Consider the following 7,434-nt stretch of genomic DNA (forward strand, 5'->3'; position numbering starts at 1 on the left):
TTGGTGCATAAATTGATGCATGCATCATTGGTACCTTGAGTGTAAGACAGTTGCAACTATTTAATCATTCAACTATAATGTTTACGTGCTAATCTTTAGTCTCTATTTTCACAAGGCATCCCTGATGCTATGTTTATTATGTACTGCGTATTGCATCCATTTGTTCAATTTCGTTTTCACTCGATTGGAAACCACAATACTACATTTAAAAGTAATAATAAATTGAATCGGTTAACATGTGCATCAAATTGAAACAAGCAAAGTTAACAACTTAAATAATGAATGAATCAAATTTGTTGATACACGAAGCCACTGTTGATTTACGTCTATCAGCCGATCTTTGTCAGCTCAGAGAATTAATACCAGCAAAAGATTGATGTTACTTCGTGTTAACCATGATTGAGTGAAACAAAAGGTGCTCTGGGAAAATGTATTGTTCCTTAACAATGCAGTAAAACGAGGAGTATGTGAATCTTTAGCTTTGTCCGCCATTGAATCCTTCCTACATCCTTGTATCAGTTATTTACAGCTTATCTGCAAATTTTCCGAGAACATCAGCCACTTTGTCAAGGATGGTGAGTAGTCTGTCAACTTGTTCCCTCCTTTGATCTCTGTCCAGCTGAATGTTAAGCTTTTGAGCTTCAAGTTGTGCCATAATCACCGTGTTGTTCCTCTCTAAGACTTCAATTAGTTTGCTGTAAGGATTGTTGTTTATTACTTCATCTTGTGAAGTTCGATGCCGCTTTCTTCCTTGCTGTGGCAATTTATTTTCAGAATCATTAGTTGGCTGCTCATCCTTTGTAATTCCTGAGATCCAAAATTCAGCCATATCGTTAGTTCCTGACTCATCTATTGCATATTGCAGAGCCATAGATTACTACTTGTTTCAGTGAATACATAAAGGTAATATCTAGGGTTGCGAAAACAAAGAATTAGATGGATGTGAAGCTGGGTTTTGACAATTGGTGATACAAAGAGGGCAGTTAGGTGGGATATGTGGTTGCTGAGGAGCCTCATGCCTTCATAATGTTATAAAAGTAAACACAACCATCTTAACTGCATTGTTACGTACGTTTGGAGGTTTTACTGCTTAGCCAAGGTGATTAGGTGCTGATTTAGTGTTATTTGGTTCCTATTTGAACTTGTTTTGGGGTTAGATAAGCATGTAATGGATGGAACATCTACAGATTGATCTTGGTTTACTTGAGTTCAAATTGGGGTTGAATTGGACTTGTTTCAACTTAATCATAGTGGGACTGGAGTTGAGACCATCCCCTCTCCATGTCTTTTCCTGATCTTGCATAAGCCCCTTCACCCAAAAACCCTAAGCATCGCCTGTCTACCTCTTTTTCTCTTGCAAGCCACAAGCAAGCTCTTAGTGCCCCACTTCTTGGCTCACTGTGCTTCACCTGCTCCCCTCCCCACAGATACCTTAGGGACATCTCATGCTCCACCTATGAGCAACCTCGATCACATTCCATGTTCTGCTGAAGTTGTCCCATCATCACTCGGAGCTAAACAATCATTGCCCACAACCAGAATTGCCACTCCTTGGTAACCCCTGCACCTCCCTATTCCTCACAAAATAGTAGGAAACCCCGTCCTCCTTGTGTGAGCAATAAGGCCCACATAAAGTAATTAAGTAGAGCAGGGTTGAGATAGTCCCTGGTCATCTGATATTTCCACATTAGTCCATGATTCAATTCTTCAAGAATTCCTCCTAGCTCCATCAAAGTTGCTACTAGTATCAAAGCATAGTCCAAGTAGATTTGAGTTTTGATTAAGACAAAGCTAAAGCATGTTGAAACCTTCACCGAGCAAAATCTAGAAGAATTTCCCTCAAAACTATAGTTACAGTACATGCAAGAACCTGAAGTTCAAGACAGTACATTTGAGTTTGTGTGAAAACTGATGGTTAAATACCAGAGAAAAAATTAGTGATTTTGTATCCTTACTAATTAGAAGAATTGAAGCAGTTCGCATACACACAAACAATATATAAGCAACTAGACAATCTATCAGATCAAACGAATTTCTTGGACTACAACTCCAACATAGGCTTGGTACGTGAAGTTTAATGAAGATGCAAAATAAACTTTGCTACATTTCTGTCTTTCAACCATGTCCCTATGAAGAAGATGACGAAGAGAAGGTATACGCCTTCTAGTGAAATCCATGAAAGACAGACAGAAGATAAATAAGAAAAATGCAACATTGCTACACCAAAAGCCAAAGAATGATTGGTAAAAGTATCAGATAAACTTTAACTTGGTTGGCTTGGTGAAGAAGCACAAATCTGGCATTGTATTTTTAGTTGTTATTTAATGAGGAAAGTGAAACTGTGAAAATGAACCTGCCTTATAAATGAAAAAACTTTATAATATCCTAAGCATCTCTCTACATGTGAATCTTATCTTTATAGGAAACAACTGAAAGATGAATAGAAGAAACATGATGAAAATGTTCAAGGATTGATCTTGAGATTTTTTTTTTGAACCCAAGTAATTCAAGAATGAAAGAATGTTCATCTCTTTGAGAACACTAAATCATTTCTGAGAATATTCAAAATGCTCAAAGTTCAAGATATTGAACTTTAAGAATTAATTTGGATATCAAAATAGTCCAAAGATTAAAAGAATTTTTGTCTCAATAAAGACTAAATGGTTTGTGTGAAAATTCAAGATATCTGAATGTGACCTAGTCAATGCCCAATAACAACAAAAATCAGAAAGTTTTGATGAGACCATTGTCTAGCTAAGAGACACCAAGAAGAGACCTACTCTACCTAACAATGACTACAGACATCATCTACATTGTCAGCTTACCATCCAGATACTGCAGCCCAACTCAAATCCACCATGAAGTAGCCAAAAGAATGCTAAAACATTAGTAGATTACAATTTACATTAATATTTAGTTTTAGTTGCACAGTGATAGGGCAATTTACTGAGCTACGTGAAGACTAACACAAGTTACAGTTCTAACTAGAGGTGTAATTTCCAGTTGGCACTAGAGAAAACATTGGCTTGGTGGCATATACTAACATGTGAATAGAGAAGCAATTTCCATGCATCTAGTGCAAAACAGAAGCACAATGCCAATAGCCTCACACAACTTGTCACACACAAGGCTTAATACAATTTGTTTTTAGATTAGTGTTAATCTTTATTGTGTGATTGTGGCATTAAACACCAGTTCACAGTGTTATCAAAATTTAGGCATTTACTACGATTTAGAAACAATAAAAAGAAAAAAACATAGATTAGATCTAATAAAATGAATATTAATAAAATTGCACCAAATAAAATTGATCTTGTATGCTAAGCACCGCCCTAGATTCCTAAGGTACAATGCAAATATGGCTTCACCAGTAACATACAAAGATGAAACCCTCTTAGGCCATAATTCAAACTTTATCCACAAATAAAGAAAAAGGAGAAATTTATAGAACAAGGTTCATGCATATTTCCCTTACATACTCTCTGTGCATCAAATGAGATTTATATAGAGATATATGACGAAGAAAGAAATGTTAACACTATTAACAACATTGACTATTTACAATCACTGCATTGAGTGCTAACGTATTGAGAAAATGTCAGACACATTTGCTTGGCTTGCATTTGACATGGACGTGCATTGACGTTCTTAGTTACCATCCATGGTCTCCTTTTTGTTAATGTTAGTCTTTAGAGTCAATTATGAAATGATTAACAAGGAAACTTTTATATTATATTTCATCAATAAAAAAAATTATGATTATTATATTTACTTCAGATTTGTGCCAAATAAATAAGTATAATACTATCCTAGGGTAGTAGGTTCTAGTCTATAACATATCAATTAGTTGAATTGATAGTGGGAGGCTATAGATATATATAGAACACTACTCCGATCTATTCCTAGTCAAGCTTTAATATACAAGGGCAATATTAATGTGTTGAAACAAGCATATAGGTCAATTGATGACTTAATCTTACAAGTCATAAATATAAAATATCAAATTGACACATGAGTATGTATTAGAGAATATGTACTGAATTGATCCGCCATAAGAATGTTTCATGGATCATTATATGAGTGTCATAAATATTCTCATAGTGACTCTTAGGATAAATAATCCTTAGACCTGAAGTCACTACGATTCCCCACATAAGGAGTTGTATACTTTAATATCTGCAAACGTCATCTGTAACAAAGTGAACTATAAAGTTGATTACTGGTTATGCAATAAGTTATACGAAGGTATGTGAGTGATGTAGATGAGATTTATCCCTTTCATATGATAGAAGTGATATCTGTGGACCCTTAATTAAGTAGGATTACTAAAATGCATAGTCATGATCAAATATGTCAATATGAGATATTAAGCTCATTTGATTAAGTAAGTCTACTTAGAGATCAAAAAATACAAAAATTGATAAGGGAATGATATGATTTATGTCTTATAAATCAATCTAGATATCAAGAATAGAAAGATCAAATTATACAAGATAATAGACACAGAAAAGTTAGATCGGATCTCGACATTCTCATTACTTGAGTAACAATGATACATTGCTAGATGTTATTCATTGCTTGTGCATCTAAAATGTTATTTTAGAGACATTGCCAATGTTACAAGAACCTATTAGGTCATACACAAAGAACATGTTGATTTGGAGATAGGTTTATTTTAGTTTGACTAAAATATGATGGATCCTAAGATTATAGGATTAAGTCTAATCCGAATTAAATTCATTGAGTTAAACTCAAATGAATCCAACTATTGGATTATTGAATTGAATCTAATCCGAATTAAACTCATTGGATTAAACTCAACCACTAAGAGGATTAATGTCCATTAATAAATATTAATGGAGCATTAATGAAAAGGAGAGCAAAAGACAAAAATATTTTATATTCATTGGATGAGTACAAAAGTCATTTTTTATTTTTTAAAAATGGTATCACTTCTAGTTTCCTCTTCGTCTCCTCTTGGCCGAACCATCCAAGTTGCTAGCACAACGAAGGTGGTTCTTCTCTGAAAATTGAGTTCATGCGACGAACGATGGACATATTCGTTTAGATACCGAAGAGACGCGGTCATTCTAATCGTGCTGAGATCTGCCGAATCAAAGTTGCTACCATGATTGTTCCGTTCATGCAACAAAGGTGACATTCAATCAAACATGTATATTGTATTCATATAGATTTCTAGAGGGATCAATTTTTTTTGCGTCATGTATATTTATTATTTTTCACATAAGATCCCAACACTTTTCAATCTCTACGTTCCAAGAATACATTAATTGGTTGTTGCAATGACATTGTTGCTGCAACATTTTTTTGGGTTACTCTCCTCCACATATCTATATAGGACAATCTTCTTTATATTTCTAGTTTACTACTAGCATGTTCCTCTACAGCCAGCATCGATTATCCTTTCTAGGATGTCAATGGTATTTTTAATTTTTCTCTCTCTATTTTCCTTACGGATGACATTGCTGATTTAGTCACCCTGTCCTTGCAGCTGATAAACAATTTGGTCCGGTCATTGATTGGGTTCAAAACAAGGTTAGAACAAGAAAAAGAGCAAAATGGACGAGGAAACTCTAAAAGCAAATGCAGTGACAAAACCAACTTTCAAGCAAAAGTGCAAACTAAACATACTACAATATCAAGTATCATAATTCAAGAAGCCAAGAACAATAAGATTGAAAGCAAAGCAAATGTGCAGCTTGATATCTTTCCCCAAAGCATTTCCACGACTAAAATTCATACAATTGTGTGGCATAATCAGAGTCTTAGGAAAGCTCATTAATTGGGTAACAACATATAATTATATCTTTTAACTCATTGAGTGGTAGGCGTGAGCAGGCAAGCCTACAATAAGCATGTGTTGGCAATTTTGAGCTATAAGTCATAATGTAAGCGACCATGCTTTCTTGTCAGAATTACTCACTTAAAGGTAGAGTTCCTTTTGCAACTTAGTTCTTTGATGTCTTGGTATTTCTCAAGTTAATAAACCTCTATCTCTTCCAGTTCTTTCTCCCTCCATCCCAACAATTACCTCCATAACTTCTCTCGATTCACCAACAACTTTTAATCAACAAGATGATAGGATAGTACAACAGATCCTTAAATGAGATCAAAGGGCATACCAGGATCAGCGAATTCCTGTTGAGATGGCTCAAATTTTCTCACTGCAAGCAGCACAGGAACAGTGTATGAACAATCTAGTTGGCAAACAATTTAACAAAAAACCAAAGCATTTCGAATTCAACAAGCACAGAAATCGCAGCCCTGCTGAGAGATTAAATCTTTATTCTTAACAAAAAGGCCTTTAAATACGAGCCAGATGTGGGTAATTACTTGATATCGGCGTGGCAGCAATTGGCGAGGGAAGGTCCTCTGTCACATTCGCCTGATCGGCATAGGAGAAAGATCCACTCTCTGTTGCATCTTGATTGCTACTGAAGGACGCCTCCGCCCCATCCTCGTTATCTTCCTCTTCGTCTTCTTCCATTCTCTCTCCAGCATCACCGACCCTGCCGTCAGACTCCTCGTCTGCCTCAAGAATGCGATAGAACATGTCCTCGAATGTCCCTGGCAGCCGCCGCTCCTTCCTTTCTTCGCTTCCCATCGTCCAGTAGGACTTGCCGGCGGCCGCACCGTCCCTCGTCTCCCACGCCCGTATCTTTCTGTAACCGCACATCAGGGTGCCCCACCGCCTACGACACTGTTCCGAGCTCCGGTGCACCCCCTTTTGGCTGCAGTAGGATGACACAGCCTCCCATTTCGTCTCCGCCGGCATGGCGACGAAGGGATCCCTGTCCCGCGCCTCCACCGCTCGCTTACCTTCCAACATAACAAGGATCTCGTGGTTCCACCAGCGTGGCCGCGGCTGCCGGTGGCCCACGGCGCCGCCATTTCCCCCTGCGCGCCGCCCGCCCATCCTGCTCGACCATTGCTGGCAGCGCCGTTCGACATTTAACGGTTAGATGATGGACCCATTCGACCTAATACAATATCATTTAAACCCTTAACATTGACGGAGGGATTTTTATTAATAAGACCCGAATTAACTTAAATTAAACATAACGCGATGTGGCATGCCATGCATTAAAGAGCAAAGGACAGTTGCACCAAAAACAAATAAAATAATAAAATAAAATAATCATTCTTTCAATTTCACGAAGTCCTGCATATTATTTTTTTTATTGTTGTGAATTTTAAAAAGCGCACGTTATAAATTTTATTTTATTTTTCCCTTGAATGAGGGCATTTGGTCGGTAGAATAAATATGAGATTTCCATATAAAATGTTATATTTATTTTAGAATATGGAACAAAACATATTATAGATAGAAATAATATATGTGATCATCGACTTTTTTAAATGTTTCAATCTTCAATGACTAGCTAAAAAGTGATTATATGAAATAGATTTTAG

General features: G+C 36.5%; 1 pseudogene; it reads right to left on the reverse strand.

Moving 5' to 3' along the window:
- Positions 1–491: 491 nt before the first annotated feature.
- LOC141818898 (trihelix transcription factor ASR3-like) lies at positions 492–6,972 on the reverse strand (annotated as a pseudogene).
- Between the last annotated feature and the right edge of the window lie 462 nt (positions 6,973–7,434).

This window comes from Curcuma longa, unplaced genomic scaffold (assembly GCF_044706935.1).
Source record: "Curcuma longa cultivar G26 ecotype Majalengka, Jawa Barat unplaced genomic scaffold, ITB_CL_G26_1.1 contig_26551, whole genome shotgun sequence".
In the NCBI taxonomy this organism is placed as follows: Eukaryota; Viridiplantae; Streptophyta; class Magnoliopsida; order Zingiberales; family Zingiberaceae; genus Curcuma; species Curcuma longa.